This window comes from Panthera uncia, assembly GCF_023721935.1.
Source record: "Panthera uncia isolate 11264 chromosome A1 unlocalized genomic scaffold, Puncia_PCG_1.0 HiC_scaffold_17, whole genome shotgun sequence".
NCBI lineage: Eukaryota > Metazoa > Chordata > Mammalia > Carnivora > Felidae > Panthera > Panthera uncia.
In genome coordinates, this window is record NW_026057577.1 from 11,789,938 (window position 1) to 11,808,915 (window position 18,978).

The 18,978-nt window shown below is 43.7% G+C and overlaps 1 long non-coding RNA gene across 3 annotated transcripts in view; it reads right to left on the reverse strand.

Moving 5' to 3' along the window:
* The window catches only part of LOC125935415 (uncharacterized), a 10,908-nt gene extending 6,781 nt beyond the window's left edge, over window positions 1-4,127 (reverse strand). For 2 of the 3 annotated variants that reach the window (XR_007461655.1, XR_007461653.1), the window contains exons 1-3: window positions 3,751-4,127; window positions 3,408-3,461; window positions 2,283-2,456 (exon numbers count right to left, since the gene is read on the reverse strand). This is a non-coding gene — a long non-coding RNA (uncharacterized LOC125935415). Of the gene's footprint in view, window positions 1-677; window positions 2,457-3,407; window positions 3,462-3,750 lie in introns of those variants that run through there. The other variant, XR_007461654.1, reaches the window with a different exon arrangement.
* Between the last annotated feature and the right edge of the window lie 14,851 nt (window positions 4,128-18,978).

Consider the following 18,978-nt stretch of genomic DNA (forward strand, 5'->3'; position numbering starts at 1 on the left):
CTTCCTTCCTTCCTTCCTTCCTTCCTTCCTTCCTTCCTTCCTTCCTTCCTTTTTTAATATTGTATTTTTGAGAGAGAGACAGAGAGCAAGTGGAGCAAGGGGCAGAGAGAGGGAGACACAGAATCCAAAGCAGTCTCCAGGCCCCGAGCTGTCCGATGGAGGGCTCGAACTCAGGACCCATGAGATCATGACCTGAGCTGAAGTTGGACGCTTAACCAACTGAGCCACCCGTGCACCCTGAGAGTTAACTTTCATACAAAAAGTTGACAACTGGGGTGCCTGGGTGGCTCGGTCGGTTGAGCGTCCGACTTCGGCTCAGGTCATGATCTCGCAGTCTGTGAGTTCGAGCCCTGTGTCGGGCTCTGTGCTGGCAGCTCAGAGCCTGGAGCCTGCTTTGGATTCTGTGTCTCCCTCTCTCTCTGCCCCTCCCCCGCTGATGCTCTGTGTGTGTCTCTCTCTCTGCCAAAAATAAATATTTTTTAAAAAGTTAAAAAAAACAAAAAGTTGACAACTTCCTTAGCAGAGTTACTAGTACATTTCTTATAAAACTAATAGCACTAAACAGTACTCTTTACATGGCCACAGAAAAAATTTTTTAGAACACACACACACACACACATACACATATAGTGTAATTTAGTTTGAAACTAATTTTTGTCATAACCGTAATATTTTTATTTTGATCTTTTAAACTTTTATGGACTTAGCAAAGGAAGAAAAAAGGAGACTTTTTCAAGAATGGTGGTTGAAGACTTATTAGCGGCTCTTTTACCTGACTTGCCTGTCTTTTGTTCCACAGTAGATTACTAGGTGACCAAATGGTTTGATTTTCTTGATCGTCACTCTTCTGTCCTCCTTCCTCTGGCTGCAATGATCTGTTAGTGTTGCAGCTTTCACCATTAAGGTGTTTTCTTTGCAAGTTGCTGGGACTAACCCTGGCCAACTCAAAGAACAGGTTGTTCGTGTCTAAACATTGACGGGGTTCTAATAGTCCCTCTTTCAAGAAATCTTCTGTTCTGATAACTATGGTGACCTGGCAAGCCCCTCTTAGACTGAGTGGTGTAAAACAACCCCTAAGAGGGCATGGATGGGATTTCCTACAAGGGTGTGGGAGAATTTCCAGAATCAAAAGGAAGGCTGAGAAACCAGGCAGGGCAGGCAGAGGAGTAAGGAACTGTCGGAAGACTGGAGGCAGGGAGGCCTCTTCTGAGCCTCCACTGCAGGCTGATGGGCACCAACCCTTCTTAGGTACCATAACCTTCTGCTCAATCTCCGATTTCTGTTCAGGGTGCCCGTGCCCAGGGAAGGTGGATTCCTTGATGAAGCTCCCTTCTTGTCTGGATCCAGAGGGAGGAGTTTCCCAAGGTAAATCTCTACCTTTTAGCATCAAAAGGGAAATGCAAGTGAAACGGCACAGGGACCGGGTGCCCGCTCCATCACTGGTTTCTGGAGGCATCTAAATGGCCAGGAGTAGACTGGACCTCCTAGGCCTTGAGTACATTCATTTGATCCAAGTGCTTCTGTTCACTAGCAATATACTTTATTTCAAAAATCATCTCCCAGTGCCTACATTTTGAAAAGAGTTAATACCTTTTAAAACAGTTTCATATTCATTAGCTCCTTCTTTACTTAAAAACTTGATGAGGTGGAAAGAACTAGAATTAACATTCCCTCCTGTGAGATGAAAACCAGAGGCAGTGGATATTTAAGGCACTTGTCCCAGGTCACCCTGAGGCCTCAAAAGCATAATCAAGGCTCCGGCTGAGTTTGACTTTCATCCCTCAGTTCTTCCTCTGTTTTTTCACGAAGCTGTTTCCTGAGGTACAGTTACTACACTTCCTTCCCCCCCCCATTCACAAAACTCTCAGTGTTCATTAGGAAGCTGCACCATGGCAAGAGAAGTGCTCTAGAAGGGTAAGATGCAAATCTTGACTTCACCACCTACAGTAATCTCTCTTCCCTGAGCCCTGGTGACTCTCCCCTCCAGGGGCTAATAAAAGAATAAAATGGAGAGATCCATATTATGGGGGGGGGGGGGATTATAAAGCAAAGTGTCATGTAATTGGGGAGTATTATTATTCTACTGATTCATGCTCTAAATTCTCTTTCTAAGGGTAGACATCGAGCGACATTATCACTGACTATTATACCGCGTGCTAGTTCAGCATGTGAGTATTATCAATGCAAAGGGGGTTCCCCATGCGATATCAGTGTAGATGGAATCAGTGCCTCCAGTCCCTCAGGCCTGAATCACATCGTCTGCAGTTTGTTTTTCCTTCTACCTGTTAAGCATGCAGTAGTAAAGATGTTCGATTTCCAAAGAATAATTAAGCCAAGGACGCGGTGTCCCATCTTTGATGAAATGCAGATTTCACATTAAATTCGGATCCTTCATTTTTAAAGGTTGAGTAGAATAGCGTCTAAAAAAAGAATTCCCCCTGGTTAAATTTAGGCTGCTGGAAAAAAAAAAAAAAAAGAGAAATTTAATGTAAGATTATTCTTGGTACAGAAACATTTTCGCTTGGCTGTGAAATGGATACATTTAAAAATGGCTGCAGGCTCTTGCCTTTGGAATTGTGTGGGGGATGATCCAACAAATGTGAATAGGCCTGTTCCAGTCGGTCACACTGCTTCCCTGCCCCTAATGAACGGTTTCACGTGTTAGTGCCAAGTAATGGTGTCTGCTTGTAGGTGTGCTCCCCCTGCGTTAGTGGGTCCAGCAGAGTTGGTGGTAATCTTACACCCAATGGCCTCTCCATGAGGGCTGGGCTTACCCCAGTTCCTGGACAGGTAGGACGCTGGTTTTGCCAATTTCAAATTATGAGCCTCATCTAGACACGCCTAGGCACGGAAGTACTATGTGGCACCTCCCGCCGCTTCAAGAGACATACCAACCTTTACTCTGTTGCAGAGAGTAAATTTTATATATATATACATATACATATACATATATATATATATGTATGTATATGTATATATATACACACACATACACACACAGGTACATATGTATATATATAATTATGCATATCATTATAGCAATAGATGACACTTACTGAACTGTTACTGTGTAGCAGGTACTAGGTTGATAACTTTACACATTTTTATTTTTGTAATTAGTTAACTTATTTATTTATGGTTTATTTTATTTTATTTTGAGAGAGAGAGAGAGCGCACGCACACAAGCGGGGGAGAGGGACAGAGGGGAAGAAAGGGAATCTGGAGCGGACTCCATGCTGAGTACAGAGCCCAACGTGGGGACCCATCCCACGACCCTGGGATCGTGACCTGAGCCGAAATCAAGGGTCAGACTCTCAAGCGGCTGAGCCGCCCAGGCATCCCCTGCGCATTGTTTTTAAATTCATGCTGTGAACACAGAAGTTCCTGAAGAACATAAAATGACTCACTGGGGCCATGAAATAGTCCAGCCATTTGCTCTACAGAAGCATGTTCGTCACCGGCTGGGAAAGGACAAAAGAAAAGAACATTATGCATCTTTCCTCGAAATCTAGAGAGTTTTGCTTTCTTGCTGCTTTACCAAAGAAGGAACTCTAAACGAAAAAACAGGGAATGTTCTTTCTCATCCTGTCCCATTGTATTCTATCTCCCAGACTGAAGGAAGGCAGCAAACACTCTGGCGAGCCCCACACCCCCACCCCATGCCTCTAACTCACGTGCTCTAATAGACTCTAAAGAAGAAAAGTCATCGTACAGGAGAGCATCTCTCTCCCCAACCCACCCAGCTCCTACCAGGCAGAGCTGTTGGCATCTGACCATCAGGCAGGCTGCCCTTTGATCAGGACTCTTTCCTTCGGCCACTTGCAAAGCCTGGTCACACAGTCGGCCTCAGAGGACCTTCCTGGGTGGGGATTGGGAGGCCATAAAGTGATTCAGTTGCTTTTCCTGCTGTGGGCTCTGGGGCCTCAGTCATGAATGATGACTGTTGTTGGAAGAGTGGCTGAGTTATTATAATAATACCTGTCCTTCCACCCTGCAGGGATGTCGTCAGTGTGAGATGACATAAAGGATATGAAAGTCCTTTGAAAAGTATAAAAGACGTAAGTCCAAAGAATAAAAGAACAAAAAAGCATTATGATTCCAATGATGTCAGAGCCTTCCACCCCAGGACAATTGGAATGTTCAATGACAAGCCAAGTTTTCTCTGTAGGCCCCAGGGTTTTCACCCAAGTTTTTAACAGATTTGTCTCAAGCTAACCACGCTCTTAGGGAAAAAAGAAGAATGGAAAAGAGCAGTGAGCTCCCCGTCTTGGGTCAGATCCTGCTGTAAATATTCTCTCTCACACACACGTGCATGGACAGACCCAAACCTACGTGTGCGCAGGACATACGCCTACGAAATATAAAAAGGTTGTGTAAATACCGAGAGAGGGGGAAAGTGTAATCCAGATGTAGCTGGAACCTCTCTGCTCTTATAGATCTGAGTCAGATTACCCGAGTCTCTGAGCACCCCAAGTCTCTGCAAGATTTCTACAAGTTCCCCAGGTTTCTGATGGTTACACAAGTTTTTCTCGTTTCTGTCTTGGGGTTTCTGCGGCCGACAGGCAGACTCGTTACCGTGTGACCTAGAGAGACAGCACAGAGAAACTCAGCCTCTCTGATCCCAACATTCCCCATTTTCCATCCCAAACATGAGGTCGATCATGTAGGAATGGGGGAGAGTGCACTGGGTGTGCAGGTGGGACTCCGTTTGTTCGGCAACAGTGAAGACAGTACTCCGTTCCGGACATATCTTGAGTGACCACTCCTTTCCAGGAGAGATTGAGAGCCTCTTTCCAAAAGCTGACTCTTCTTCCTGACCCTTCTCATTTCCCACATCCCTCGTCCCTTACCATTAAGGGAGCCAAAGAACAGATTTCATTTCCTCGTCTCAAGCAGGGCAGCGTCCTTCCACCACCCCCAATTCCCTGGGCAAGGCTCCTCCTCTTCCAGAAGGCACTCTTTCAAATAATGAAGAGGGTTTCCAACTGGATCCAGAGAAAAAATTGTCTTCACTTCCTGACAAAAGTGTGAAAAATTTACATATTCCTTAAAAATTCCACAGCCTCTCAGGGCCGAACACTGATAACAGAATCATGTTCAATGTGTTTTGACTATGACGCTAAATAGGTGGCTTAGCGAAATCTTTCGGTTAGATGCAATTGTGTGGGAGAGCTAACGGAGCTAGACTCATTCCATGTTGCTCTGTTATTCTATTGAGAGAAAGACGGGGGAGAAAAAAAGCTTTATTTCTGTCAGTGGAAGAAATGATGAGCTGTCTAAAAATAACATAAGGAGAGAACACCCACTACTCCTGTCCCTTCTCAGATGTCACATCGCATTGATCTTGGTGAGCCGGGAAGTCACTTAGTGCATCCTTTAAAAAGTCATACTGTCCAGGGAGAGAAGGACACCTTCTTTCACTTCCAATCAGCCAACCCATCACTCCTTTTCTCCATTGGTAGGGTTGCAGAGGAATGTAAAAGGTATGAGTCATGTTCTGAAAATCCAAACACACATGCAGAGCATATAAAATGAACTGCGAGGAGAGCAGGAATTAGAGACACAATGCGGCCCTTTGTGAAACATGGCAACATCCCTGGGGACCAAGGTTTCTGAGTGTTGTTGAGCCGAGGGTAATGACAGGGTTCAGGGTTTGCCAGAGAGTGTGTGATAACACGGAGATTTTTAGGAAAAGTGCAGTGAGCCTTTAATCAAGCCTCAGAGGGGCTCGCCAATGGTGCCCATTCTGTCAGTTGTTTATGCGGTGGGTGGGCCTCAGTCAGAACGTCGCCCTTTTTCGCTATGAAAATTTATGGAGCGTTTATCTAATTTTTTTTTTTCTCCTTGAGGGAAACATTTGCAAAATGTTAATTACACAGGTTCTAGATTTACTGTTCCTGAAAGATGAATTCTGGAACATTACTTTTACCTGTGGTCACCTCTCTTAACTGGGAACTTGAGTTTCACTGGCGTGGGATGTCACCCTGAGGGGATGTCTGTGACTCCAGAGGAATCCCTTGGGATCTACCACGTTTTGGAGTTGGGGGAGGTATTATTCTGGGCTGCAGGTTATGGCTGTTAGATGGATAACACGTCAGGAGGATCGCAGCCACGCACAAATGGAGAAATTTTGACTTGCTATGCCTTCCATGTAACAGTTATTACGTTTGTGGGTTTTTTTTTTTTTTTTTGTAGATAATTGTTCAATCATAGAGTGTTATGGTGGAGTCTTTGATCTCATTCCCCAAAGTTAACTGTAAAACTTTTGTATGAGCTCCCGTATTCCTGGATTACAAAATGGCACCAGCAGACAATTCTTACTGTCATGGATAATTGCCAGAGAGAGGGGAAATAGGATAGAGGGCTGGGATAAAGAATGAAAGTAAACACTTAAGGGGAACATAATGCTTTAGAGGAAGGCACAGCACTGTAATAGTGTAACGATTCCAATCCCAGATTCATGGTGATTTAATGAAATAAGCAGCATGCGTTGGCCCTAAACATATGTTGACAGAGGCAGATTGAATATCAGAGATTTCTATTGTAAGTAGTGATTTTTGTGTCCAAGATGTCATTATCTTCCAAAGATATACACTCCTTTGAGGTCTGAAAATACAGGTAGTTCCCTTTTAATGCTTCTTGAGCTTTGCACTCATTGTTTTATCTTGGAAGACGCTTGTGATTTCCATGCACAGACACTGTCATAGGATCTGCATTTTAGCAATCAGCAGCCCAAGACTATTCAATAGAAAGGCTGGAGGAGAATGAGAAGGCTTCTTATTCTGGCTGTCATAGATGATTGTTGGGTTTATAAAGGCCTTCAGATAGAATGACAAGGAGAATTCAAAACCTGATGCTTTGATTAGAACTAATTAGAACGAACCCCTGCTCTCTTCTTCATTTGCCAGGTAGCATACCTTACCTTAATTTCTGGGGGAGGGGTGGAGAAAACTCTGCCCAAACAGGATGTACAGCTGTTGATTTGGAACCATGTCGTACAACAGAACTAAAGGAAGGGGTTGAACTCACTGCCTTATCCTGAAACACGTCTCCAGGATTGGTCCCATGGCTTTTACCACGGATGGCAGAGAAAGGCAGAGCAAGAACAAAATTGTGTTAATGTGGCCACCAATGCCATCCTGTCAGTATCCGCCAAAGCTGGGATATCACTTAACCCACCTCATATTTTTCTTTAATTTTTTTTAATGTTTATTTATTTTGAGAGAGAGAGCACAGGCAGGGGAGGGGCAGAGAGAGAGGGAGACACAGAATGTGAAGCAGGCTCCAGGCTCTGGCCCATCATCACAAAGCCCAACGTGGACTTGAACTCATGAGCTGGGAGATCATGACCTGGGCCGAAGACTGAGCCTCCCAGTTGTCCCTTAACCACCTAATATTTTAGCCCACTGCCATGACTTGAAATTCAGGGCCCTTTTCCACACAGGACTAGGAATCCCTCTCTGATTTCGCTCTCAAGACAATGATCCCCTCATCTTATATTTGTCTGTTGCTTCCTCCCAAATGTCATCTTTGGTCCATACTTCCAGGGTTGGGCCTTGGCTTTCACGCACTACAGGGTATTTGGTGTTTTAAATTATACCTGCAATTCTCATGGCAGACCTAGGAAATCCTTACAGAATGAAGGGAGTCAGCAGCTCTGATTTAATATTTTTCTGTCCCTAGGTCTTAAATCCTTCTGCTTTGTCTAAGTCTTCATTTACCCCAACACTAGGATAAGATTTCAGAGGATACTTTTCCTCATGAAATTCTCCATGTTTTTTTTGACTGAAAGAAAAGATTCATTCACCACAGAATTCATCCAAATTTGAAGAAGGGGGTTAGAAAGTTCAGATGTTATTCCAAATGGATATTAAAAAAAAAAAAAAAAGAAGCCAATCTATCAGTAATGAAGGTAATATAGAGCTAAATAGAAAACAAAACGGTTCCCTTCTAGAAAAACAAAATTCACAAGATTTTTTTTTTTCCTTGGATATCAGCCTTTTCAAGATTTGGAGTTCCTAGTCATTGAAAAGCTTTGCTCATTTTCTATCATGGTAACATATATAGATAGTACAGTAGCTAATTGCAATTACCCTAGATAAAGACCAAAAGAAAAAGAAAAAAGGAAAAAAGATTTTCTTCCCCCATTTCTTAGTTTGTGCACATTCCATTCCAGATGGGGCCCATTATGTGATGTTGTATTTCAAAAGGGAAACATGTCTTATAGTTGCTGAAAAAATGTCCATTAAGGAAATAAGAGCCGCTGCAGGAAAGACACGTGTTATCTATTTCTTCAATTAGTCGCAAAATCCTGGTAGTATTCCTGGAGAACTGTGGGGGTTCTAATTGAAATATTCGAATCCCCACTCCTCCCCAACCCACCAATGCTATTGTGAAAAGGGAGAAAGAATCATAGGATTCAATTCTGAGGGAAAAACCATTTCTGATTTTGTAGCTAAGAGAATAGAGTTGCGCAATTTTGCTTAATGTGTCGTTTATTAAAAGTTTTTCTCAGTAGGACAGCAAGCAATTATGTGAAGCAGCTGGGTTACAGAAGGACCGATCACATGTTATTACACGCAGAGGAATTATGGATTATGGAAAGATGAACAATGTAATTATGCTCACGGAGTGTCACTTATTAATTTTTTAAGGTGAGATTTGCAATAATTTCATAATAGCTATAAAAATCAGAGCAAATGCCTGGGTTGCTAAGGGTCTCCAAGATTTAAAATTGGTACATGGCTTTCATTTTGTTAAAATGTGGTAGAGGGCATGATCGTTTTCAGCGCTGCAAGGGGAATGAAATCCTACAAATGCTGAGGCCAAAATCTAAAACTTTTAATCAAAAATCCTCGTTTCATTAACTTTCTTTTGTCACAACGCTAGTCCCTTCCTGGGTTACTGTAGTGATGGACTCATATAGGATAACCCACAACTGTCTTTCATTTCCTCTGAGTAATTATGCAAAGTGAAAAGCCGCCTGAGTCCCCAAGTCAATTAACACCTTTTCCGGCTCCACTACCGTAATTATTTGAGAAGCCTCACCTTTAAGAAGCCAGACAATCGCTCAAAACTCAGGGCCACCTTGGCCTTTTGGGGGCCCTGCTCTAAACTGTTTAAAATACTTTTTCTCAATTATTCTTTCCATTGCCTCCTCCACCCTCTTGTTTCTAGTTTCTTCTTAGCATTATTGCTAATTAGGTTCGCTTTTTCAAACAGGCGGAGGACAGTCTGTGTTGCCAGGTAAGTAGGTGGTATTTGCAGTGAGCAATTAAAATGAGCTTTGCTGGAAGGAAGGAAGGAAGGAAGGAAGGAAGGAAGGGAGGAAGGAATGGAGAAAGAAAGAAAGAAAGAAAGAAAGAAAGAAAGAAAGAAAGAAAGAAGGAAAACTAATAACAATAGTAAAGCAACAACAACAACAGATAAGGGTAAAAAAAACTGAGGTGACAAGAAAAGTTAACCTGCAGTAGTAAGCTGTGAGGTGACTTGAAAATCCTGCAGCTGTAGGTGAGTGGGTGGCCTGAGCAGTGGCTTTTGGCCAACTCACATAAAAAAAAAAAAAAAAAAAAAAGCACAACAAAACAGAAAAACAACAAAGGAATACAGAATCATCATCTCAAATCTGATAATTTTTTAAATTTCCCAGCTGCTACATAGCTTTAATTTTTACCTTTGAGTATTTTCCTCCGAATGGTAATAACTTCATTTTTTTTAGCTTCCCAATGGAATTGATACTCACTATTAAAATGTGAAATTGAGTAAAAATCTCCAAAAATCCCCAGTGAAAAATTCTGCTAACACTGAGTGTCTGTGCTCTTTCCAGCACTTTCCATCTGACACATAAATATGAATGATAGATACAAATATATATAATTATACGTATACATAAATTTATGTATATATAAGTATACATATATGCATTTTTATTAAAAATTCACTTGTTCATAACATTATATATTGAGCATCTATTATGTTCCAGGCAATGGGATACCGTGGTGACCAAAAACCGACACGGTCCCTCTTCTTGGGGAGCCTAACAGCCTAGTGCAGGAGAGAGAGATTAATTAAAGAAACCTGTAACATTACAAATGTGGCAAGTGCCATCCATGAAGGAGAGGTACGTATTATAAGACTTTATGCTGGGGACAAGGGCTTAATCCAAGATGCCAGGGAAGGTTTTCTGGAAGAACTGATGACACTGAATTGAGATTTTCAGGAAGAAGATAGATGGTGCCTTGAAAAGATAGGGATGTCAAGGAGCAAGGATTTCCTTTCCCCTTGGGGTCCATCTAGCTGGACTGAGAATCAGACTGATAGGAGACGAGTTGACAGAAAATCAAATTTGGTTTCGTACATAAGGGGGGGTTTACACAGACACAAAATTCCACGAGGCTTAGAGGCCATCCTAGGCCAAGGAGAGGGGTGAGGTCTGAGGATACATCGGCAAGAATGTGAGAGGAGATGCTTGCAAAATAAAGGTTGCCTTATGAAGTAAGTAGTCTCTCAGGTAGAGAGGAATCTTTTGTTGATAGTTGTCTTCCTGGTATAAACTCTCCTTTCCCGTGTAAATTTAGGCCTGGGGGGGGGGGTGCAGGGGGGAGCAGTAAAGAGCCCTTCTTGAATCCCCTGGGCTCTAATTGCCTTTAACTCAAAACTGTGTTCAATGCAGGAGTGGCCTGCCCTTGGCCTCTACAGGCATGAGGGGAAAAGAGGGTCCAGGACAGCTGAGCTTTTTAGGTAGAGGAAGCTGCTTGGTAAAAGGCTTCATGATAGGAGGAGGTACATGCATTTGAGAAAAATAAACAAGGCTAACATCCAGAGAGTAAATCTGTCACCATGGGAGACGAGCTCAGAGTGGCTGGTAAGAGCCAGACTTTGTAGGGCCTTGTAGACCCTGCTGGCACTCGGTTCTCACCCCCAAGAGTAATGGAAGCAGTGATTCAGGCATGGGGGTGATGTGTTTCATCGGGCTCTGCCTGGTTTCAGTGTGGAGGACTCACTAGTTGCCAGGGGGTTCAATTGGGAGTCTGTCAGGGTAGAAGGGAGAGAGAGATGACCCTGAACTAGGGTACTGGCAGTGGAACTGGAGAGAAAAGAACTGGTCATGTATTGCATGTAGGGCTAGGTGACAGAGAAGTGTCAAGGGAGGGACACCTGGGTGGATTAGCAGGTGGAGCGTCCGACTCTTGATTTTGACTCGAGCTGTGATCCTATGGTTTGTGGGTTTGAGCCCCGTATCTGGCTCTACGCTGACAATGCAGAGCCTGCTTGGGATTCTGTCTCTCTCTGTCTCTCTCTCCCCCCTCTGCCCCTTTCCCACTCACGTTGTCTCTCTCTCTCTCTCTCTCTCTCAAAATAAATAAATAAATTAAAAAAAAAGAAGAAGAAAGAAGAGTCAAGGAAGATTCAGTTCTATCTGCCCAGTTTCTTCTATGGTTGTCTTTCAAACCTTCTGCCATTTTGACTATGGTGCTCTCTGTTACTGCTTTGCAGTACCTACTTCTAGATTGTGAGGTATTATCCCTTTTTCTGATACATGTTCCAAATATTCTCTTCTCATCTATTCCTTGTCTTTTTGCTTTACAGTATTTTGTTACGATCACAAGTTTGTTTTGCACAGTTATATTTGTCAGTCTTTTCTATTTCTTCTAGATTTTGCATCTCCTAATGCTTTTATGATAATGTTTGATTGTTTTGGGGGGATTGTATTAGAAGGTATGGATAGACCTTATATTTCTTACCCATCTATCCTAAGGTGGGTAAAAAACTACATTTACATTGGTTATTCTCCTTCCCCCATTAATTTGATGTTTTAAAGTTTACTTATTTATTTTTGAGATAGAGAATGAGCATGAGTAGGGAAGGGCAGAGAGAGAGGGGGACAGAGGATCTGAATCAGGCTCTGTGCTGACAGCAGACAGCCCGACATGGGGTTCGAACTCAAGAACTGTGAGATCGTGACCTGAACCACAGTTGGATACTTATAACCCATTGAGCCACCCAGGTGCCCCACCCCTGACTAATTGGAAGTAATTTCCCATATATATACACAAAACACACAGACACATACATACACGGGAGATATTTAGTGCATTATTGTGATTAGCTGTTTTCATTGACTTTTTTTGTGCTAATCACACACTATCTCATATAGCTTTACTTAAACAATTTTTAAAAAAATTATTGTTAATTATTTTTGGACACTTTCTGTTCCACAGAAACCCAGAGCATTACCTTGTCTGTTCCATGAAAGAAACTGTGGGTGTTTTACTTGAGATGGCACCAAATTTGTAGATTAATTTGAGAAGAATTGACATTTTTATCATGTCGATGCTTCTTGTCCAGCAAAGCGGTATGTCCCCATTTATCCAAATCTTCTTTTATGCTCTTCAGTAAAGTTTTATGATTTTATTTATATAGGTCTTAAGGCAAAAGTCTTTTGTTTGACGGGAACAATCTTACAGTTTCCCACTTCCTGACTTCAGTTAAGGGTGTATAAATAGACCCATCTTCTCTGCTGAAATATCTAGGCTGATTTTGAGAAGTTTGTGTACCTCAGATCATTAGGATGTGTCTTCTCTTTCTAGAAGGTTTGCCATTTGTTCCAGGCAGGAGGATGTGGGGAAGGTGAGTTTTTGTTTTCTTGGAATAAATACCTTTATGGGGAATTTTGAATTCGTCTCTGTGCAAGGGATGGCCTGCCTTCTCTAGGACAACGTTTAATGTGGACAGAGGCTGTGAACCTATGGTTGTATGTCTACATCTTTAGAAACACGCTCTCTAGTAATTTGGAAATATTTCAGCATAATTCTTCCGCTGGGACATGTTCAAGGCCCAGCTGAAGAATCACTCACCCTTATTCTTATATGTTTACCTGCTGATCTTTCTCTGGCCAACGACCTCTTAGATTCACTGAAGGGTGGAGGAAATCTAGCCAGAAGCCCTTAAGAAACCGACCCGAAAGTTCATCTTCTCTGTTTTTTGAAAGACAGTCTCTTCTTGCTCCCCCCTGCTCAGGCAAGGAGAGGAGTCACCATTAGATGTTATGGCTGATAATGCACACAGGGGCATGCACACAAAAGATTAAAGGCTCCGAGCATGTTTCTCCACTTGATGGGTCCAGCATTCTTCGTCCAAATAGCTCTGTTCGAAACTGTTCTTTCAATGTCTGGGCTATGCTTGTCTCTGATAGCGCCAACTTAATGTAAATTAGAGAGACGTGGTGAATTCCCTGGGAGAGCTGACAGGAACAAAGCTGGGGGTCCCTGAACCTCTCTGTCTCCTCTCTGTTTGTTCTCAGCCTCTCCGATCTTGCCTGCTTGTGAAACTCCATCAATGGTAACTTGTGTCTTCGTTGTGTTGGCTGGAGCCCGGGCTCTGCAATTTGCAGCTTACTGTCGATTTCATTTGGGGTTAATACTTTCCTATTATACCTATTGTCTGGCCCTCACTCTCCTGCCTGGTACTGTAATACACTGCTTTCAGTATTCTAATGGGATCGCATGGGTCTGCCATCACTAGCTCGATTTTTAACAGGAAGCTGGGACAATAAAGGCCTTGAGAAAGCAAATGTGAGAAATGCCTGCTTCTGTCTGGGGACCTTAGTGCAAAATGAAAACAATAGTGTCTTTTTGCTTGCTTCTGCCATTCCCATTTTCACCAGTAAAGAACTAGCGCCTTTCCCTGTACCATGGGCACAAAGAAAAATGGCGTCAGCCATCAGAGGCTTGTACTTCAAGATATAAAATATGTTTCCTTGTAAACACCTAATTGCCACCCATGGTCTGCTTTCCTTTTGCCAATCCGTACTCAACTCTAAGCAATCTTCGTTCAAAGAGCATACCTTGATTAATAATAATAATAATAATAATAAGACATGGCATTTTAAAAGAGAAATCCAGAAAACCTAGTGGCAGGTAATTACTAACAACTCTTTGTGCGTTAATTGAACTAAGCCGATGATGTGGTACAGCTTCGTGGGGACCAGCTCCATGCAGAGCCGGCCTTTGAGGAAGGGGCCTCTGGTTCTTTCTGGACCCAGTTAATGATGCTCTTGTTAACAATAGACAAGTTAATGAGACTTTCAACAGCATTTGGGGACACTTAGGAAAGAAGAATCCTGAAGAAGGAATTAGGAGTTTTTACTCTCCAAAAGGATGAAAATAGGAAAGTCAGAAATGGTCTTTATTTCCACTGTTAGACAATGTCAGGTACCCAGTTTCTAGCTTTCTTCATAGGGTCCTTCTTATCCTCCTTCCTGGTGGTCATCCCGTTGTTCTTGCTGACTCCTTTTTCCTTCCTCGGGGGCTTAGTGATACTATTCTCTGCCTTCACATACCCTCTCCTTCATCTTGTACTGAAAGAAATAGATTTTTAGTTGTTTACAAAATTCTGTTCCTTCTGTCATGAGTCCTAGCGTTTTGGCTTGATGCATGGTTGACTACTTAGAAACTACATTTCCCAGGCTCCTTTGCGGCTAAAATTCCAAGCTATAAATTAGGCTCCACTGATAGAAGGTCTCATAGGAGATTTCTAAGAAGAGAAACAGGGGCTTCTTTTCCACTCTGGCTGTCTTTACTGCCCAGCAAGGTCATGGCTTTCTTGCCCTGGCTTCTGGTCTTTTGTAGCTTCCTGCTTGTCAGGAAGCAGTGGGGGTAGTGGCCACATCTTGATCTGATCTCCAGTCTCTAAGCACAGCCTCTTGAGTCTATTCTCCTGCTTCCTGCTGCAGCAGGGGCCTCAGACGCCTGTCAGGGCTGTAGCTGGGCCTCTACGTTCGCAGGCCCTGTGCTAAGCCAGTTCTGGGTTGTTCTGGGACTCATTCCAAGAAGCTCATCTCTCACTTTCTAGTGAATTTGTCAGCCTCTCAACTCCTGTATTAAACCCATTCTGCTGAAAACATGTGGGGTGAATTCTGGTTCCTGCACTGACCCCACTGCAACTAACAGTAATTATGCCCAGTCTGATAGAATTTGAGGGCAGAGACTGTCCTTATACAGTAGGCCCTCACAAAGAACCAACAAGTTCCACGTGCCAGGCTTCACGTGAGGCACTTGACATACATTCTTTCACTGGCTCATCCCAAGCACCCTAGGAGGTAGGCACTGCTGCCATTTTGTTGACATCCCGATCCTCAAAAGTGAGGTTAGGGAGGTCAGTAACCTGCGTGAGGCCACAGAGCTAGGCAGTGAAATCCCGTCCTCCTTCAAGCCTTGTGTCTCCTCCCAGCTAGGACCAAAAAATGCTTAGAGTGTCAGAAATAACTGCTGCCTACTAAGATCTCAGGATGATTTCCTTCATTTCCAAATGGGGAGACAGACTGACCGGGAGACATGACCTCACCTCTTTGACTCTTCACTGAATAGATGCTCTGCAATGCTGAATTAGACTGGCTCCCTACATGCATGGCGGAGTTTTATGCCTCCGTGTGTTGTGGGGGATGCAGACCCATTTGTTCCTCAGGCTTCCCTTTACCTGGCTTGTTCCACTCTATGAAGGAACGGGTGCTATAAATCCGTCTCTCATAAGGACTGCCAGTGGCTAAAGATTTCATTATACCGTATCTTTAAAAAAAAATAAAGTCCCAGTGCATGTATTATGAAAATTCCAGAGGACCGCACAAGGCAGGAGTGGAACTGAGGATCAGGACCAGTCCTGTAAGCAGCCTGCTTCTCGCTCTTACCCACATCCTGTGTTTCCATTTACTTGCCCGGGGGTGCTTCGGGCCACAGGAGAGACCCAGGCTCCTCACTGGAAGGCTCTCTTCTCTCTCATGCTGCCCAGGCCATTGTGCTCAAATGCTCTGTCTTGACTCCGGTGCTACACCTGGATCATCAAACCAGAATGCTGAGACCTGTGGTTTGGGTTCTGCGCTGTTGGGATTCTAGGGTATTTCAACCATCCTAACCTAGATGAAGGCATTTTCCACGGGTCTAGCTTAGCTTCTGACTTTATAGTAGGGGTTGAGGTTGGGAGGCAGGCAGGAAGCTCAGAAGAAAATATTAGCTAACCTTGCTTGGGCTTTTTTTTTGTGCACCTGGGCTCTTCAGAAACCTGATTGATTGATTGATTGATTGATTAATGTTTATTTACTTTTGAGACAGAGAGAGAACAGAGCATGAGCTGAGGAGGGTAGAGAGAGGGAGACACAGAATCCGAAGCAGGCTCCAGGCTCTGAGCTGTCAGCACAGAGCCCGACACAGGGCTTGAACTCATGAGCTGTGAGATCATGGCCTGAGCTGAAGTTGGACACCCAACCAACTGAGCCACCCGGGTGCCCCTCTTCAGAAACCTTGGAGAGGAAGGACTGGAGAGGCCAAAACAGAATTTAGGTGCTATTACAGTTCCATTTCATGATTATCCCTTATTAGCTTTCTGTAGGACTACCTCCTGGAAGGTCTTTGCTAACGCTTACAATCCTTTGCTAGCCCGAGTGAAATGTATCTTCTGTTGAGACTCAGCTCAGTGATTACCAGCGCTGTGAGGCCTCTTTAGACCTGGCAGACAGACTGAATCCTTTTGTTTTTAGCAGCCCACGAGCTTGTCGACACAATAGAAATAGGACCACAGCCCTTAGCACAGTGCACCATAATGAGGTGTTTACTTATCTGGGTTTCCCACTACACGTTGACCTCCTTACAGGGAGTGACTACATCTTATTTGTGTCTTAATCCTCCACAGCTACATAAATATTTGCTAAACCCCATACGATTCCCACCCCAATTCAAGGCAGTGCAGGGTTCTGTGATCTGAAGGAGCCCTTGGTTTTAAGATGCACTTTGATTTAATAGCTGTTTGGGGGTGGATATATTCGATGCACACGTGTGCATATTCCCTTAAGTTTACTGCTGATGAAAGGGGATTCTGGAGCCCAGTTCCGTGGCGTGAACACTAGGGCTTCCCCCTGGCAAACCCTGTGGTCTCGGGCAAGCGCCTTAACTCCCGTGCCTCCGTTTCCTCCTCGCTAAAACAGGACTGATAATTGTATCTACCTCATTGTGTCATTGTAAAGACTCATGAACTCTTGTAGAGCATTGAAAATGTATCACGGCACACAGCCTGTGCTATTTAAATGTCTGCTATTATTATTATCCTGATGTCAGATACAGTGAAATGCAAAATAAAAAAAAAAATGTATACTGTAAACCCAAACAATTTAACATTCTTAAAAGCTGGCTCCAACCAATTCTTAGTTCAGCAGCGGCCTCCAGAGTCAGCCCTTCTTCTCTGGACACATAGAGGGTCACCCACAGGGTCCTTGCCTGCTTTTCTCACATTACCGTTTTCCTTCCTTCTCATCAGCCTTTATTTTCACCTGAAGGGCCAGCCCAGGGCCTTGTATGGTTTGTAACATCAGCTGGCAGGGAATGTAACAAACAGTAAACACCTAATAAAATAGCAAATGAACAAATGAATCACCACCAGAACCCACACACAACACCTGGAGTCGGTGACTGGATAGCATCCATTCAGATCCTTGGAGTTACAACCAACGGGTTAACAAGCCAGCCCCCACCTTCTTGCTGCAACTCCAACAGGCACAGACTCCTATTTTGGGGACAGAGCTAAAGGGGTCCCAGGTTGTACATATGTCTTGTGCCTGTTTCCTCCCTTCTTTGCCTTTATCCTTATCCAAGCTGAGATGTGGACAGATGTCTCCATGCTCGTCTTCGTTATTAATCTAGTTTTTTTTTTCCTCTTTTTGCTTTCTGCCTGCCATCCCACTGCCCTCACATCCTCTCGTGGCCTGTGCGCATGACAACTGTCTCCCCATCCTCTATACGTCCAGAATATTCAATTGACCATATAGATATTAGATGTTGTCTTTCTTACTTACGTGCCTTGCCCCGTGAAGGTAAGAGTTTGCCTGTGTTATCACCTCACAACTCTTCCAAGTGCTACCACTGGACACCATTTAACTAATACTTGGGCTGAAATATCGGTACTGCCTTGTGTGACTTGTTTTATGAGAGATAAAGGGTATAGGTCATATGGCCAAGTATAGTCATTCATTCTTATAGTTGTTAAACACCGATAGAGCCTATGTGACCGGTTGAGTGGCAGAAGTTGACGGTCTGACTGGAGACACAAGATTAAAAGCTATTAAAACACATCATTACTCGCAAACTTGTTTGACATGGCAGTGTGGATGTTTGAGGAAGGACCCATCCCCTGGGGGAGGATCTGAGTGGTCACAGCTGACTTTTACAAAGATGGGGGACCTTTCCTGACTTTGAAGGACTGGAAGGTTCAAGCCAGTGATGGGCAGGTAGTCAGGTATTCGAGAAGAGGAGCGTGGCAGAGAGGCAGGAACGAGCATGCTGTCTGTGGGAGTGAGACCAGTTTGACAGGAATGAGAACAGGAAGTTTGAATGCTATGTCCAGGTATTTGATGTAGACTGAATCAGGTTTCTGAGAGGGGAGTGATGTGATGGAATCAGTCAGGAGAAGATATCTAATTAAGTTTTGAAAATACCATTGAAGGATAGGAAGCCTAGCCCTGGGGAGGCCAGCTGGGAACCCCACGGTGAATGGGTCAAGAGGGCAGCGTGGGAGTAGAGCAAAAACATGGGCATGAAGACACTCATGAAGAAAAGCAGAAACTCACAGATCATCCTTCTTGTTATTTGGTTAGACTCCCAGCACATTTTCTTGCCTGTGGGAGGCCTAGAGTTGCCTTTATTTCACAATTAGTCTGCCCCACCCCCATCACTCCTTACCCCAATTTATAAGCTATTCGCATAGAGTGCAACCATGTCCTAGTGTGGTAAGCGGTATGATGGTTAACTGTACCTGTCAACTTGCCTGGGCTACAGGTTTCCCAGATAGCAGATTAAACATTACTTATAAGCATGCCATGAGGGTGTTTCTGAAAAAGGTTAGCATTTGAATTGGTGGACTCAATAAAGAAGATTGCCCTCCCCAGTGGGCATCCATTCTGTCAATGGCCTAAATGGAACCAAAGGTGGAGGAAGA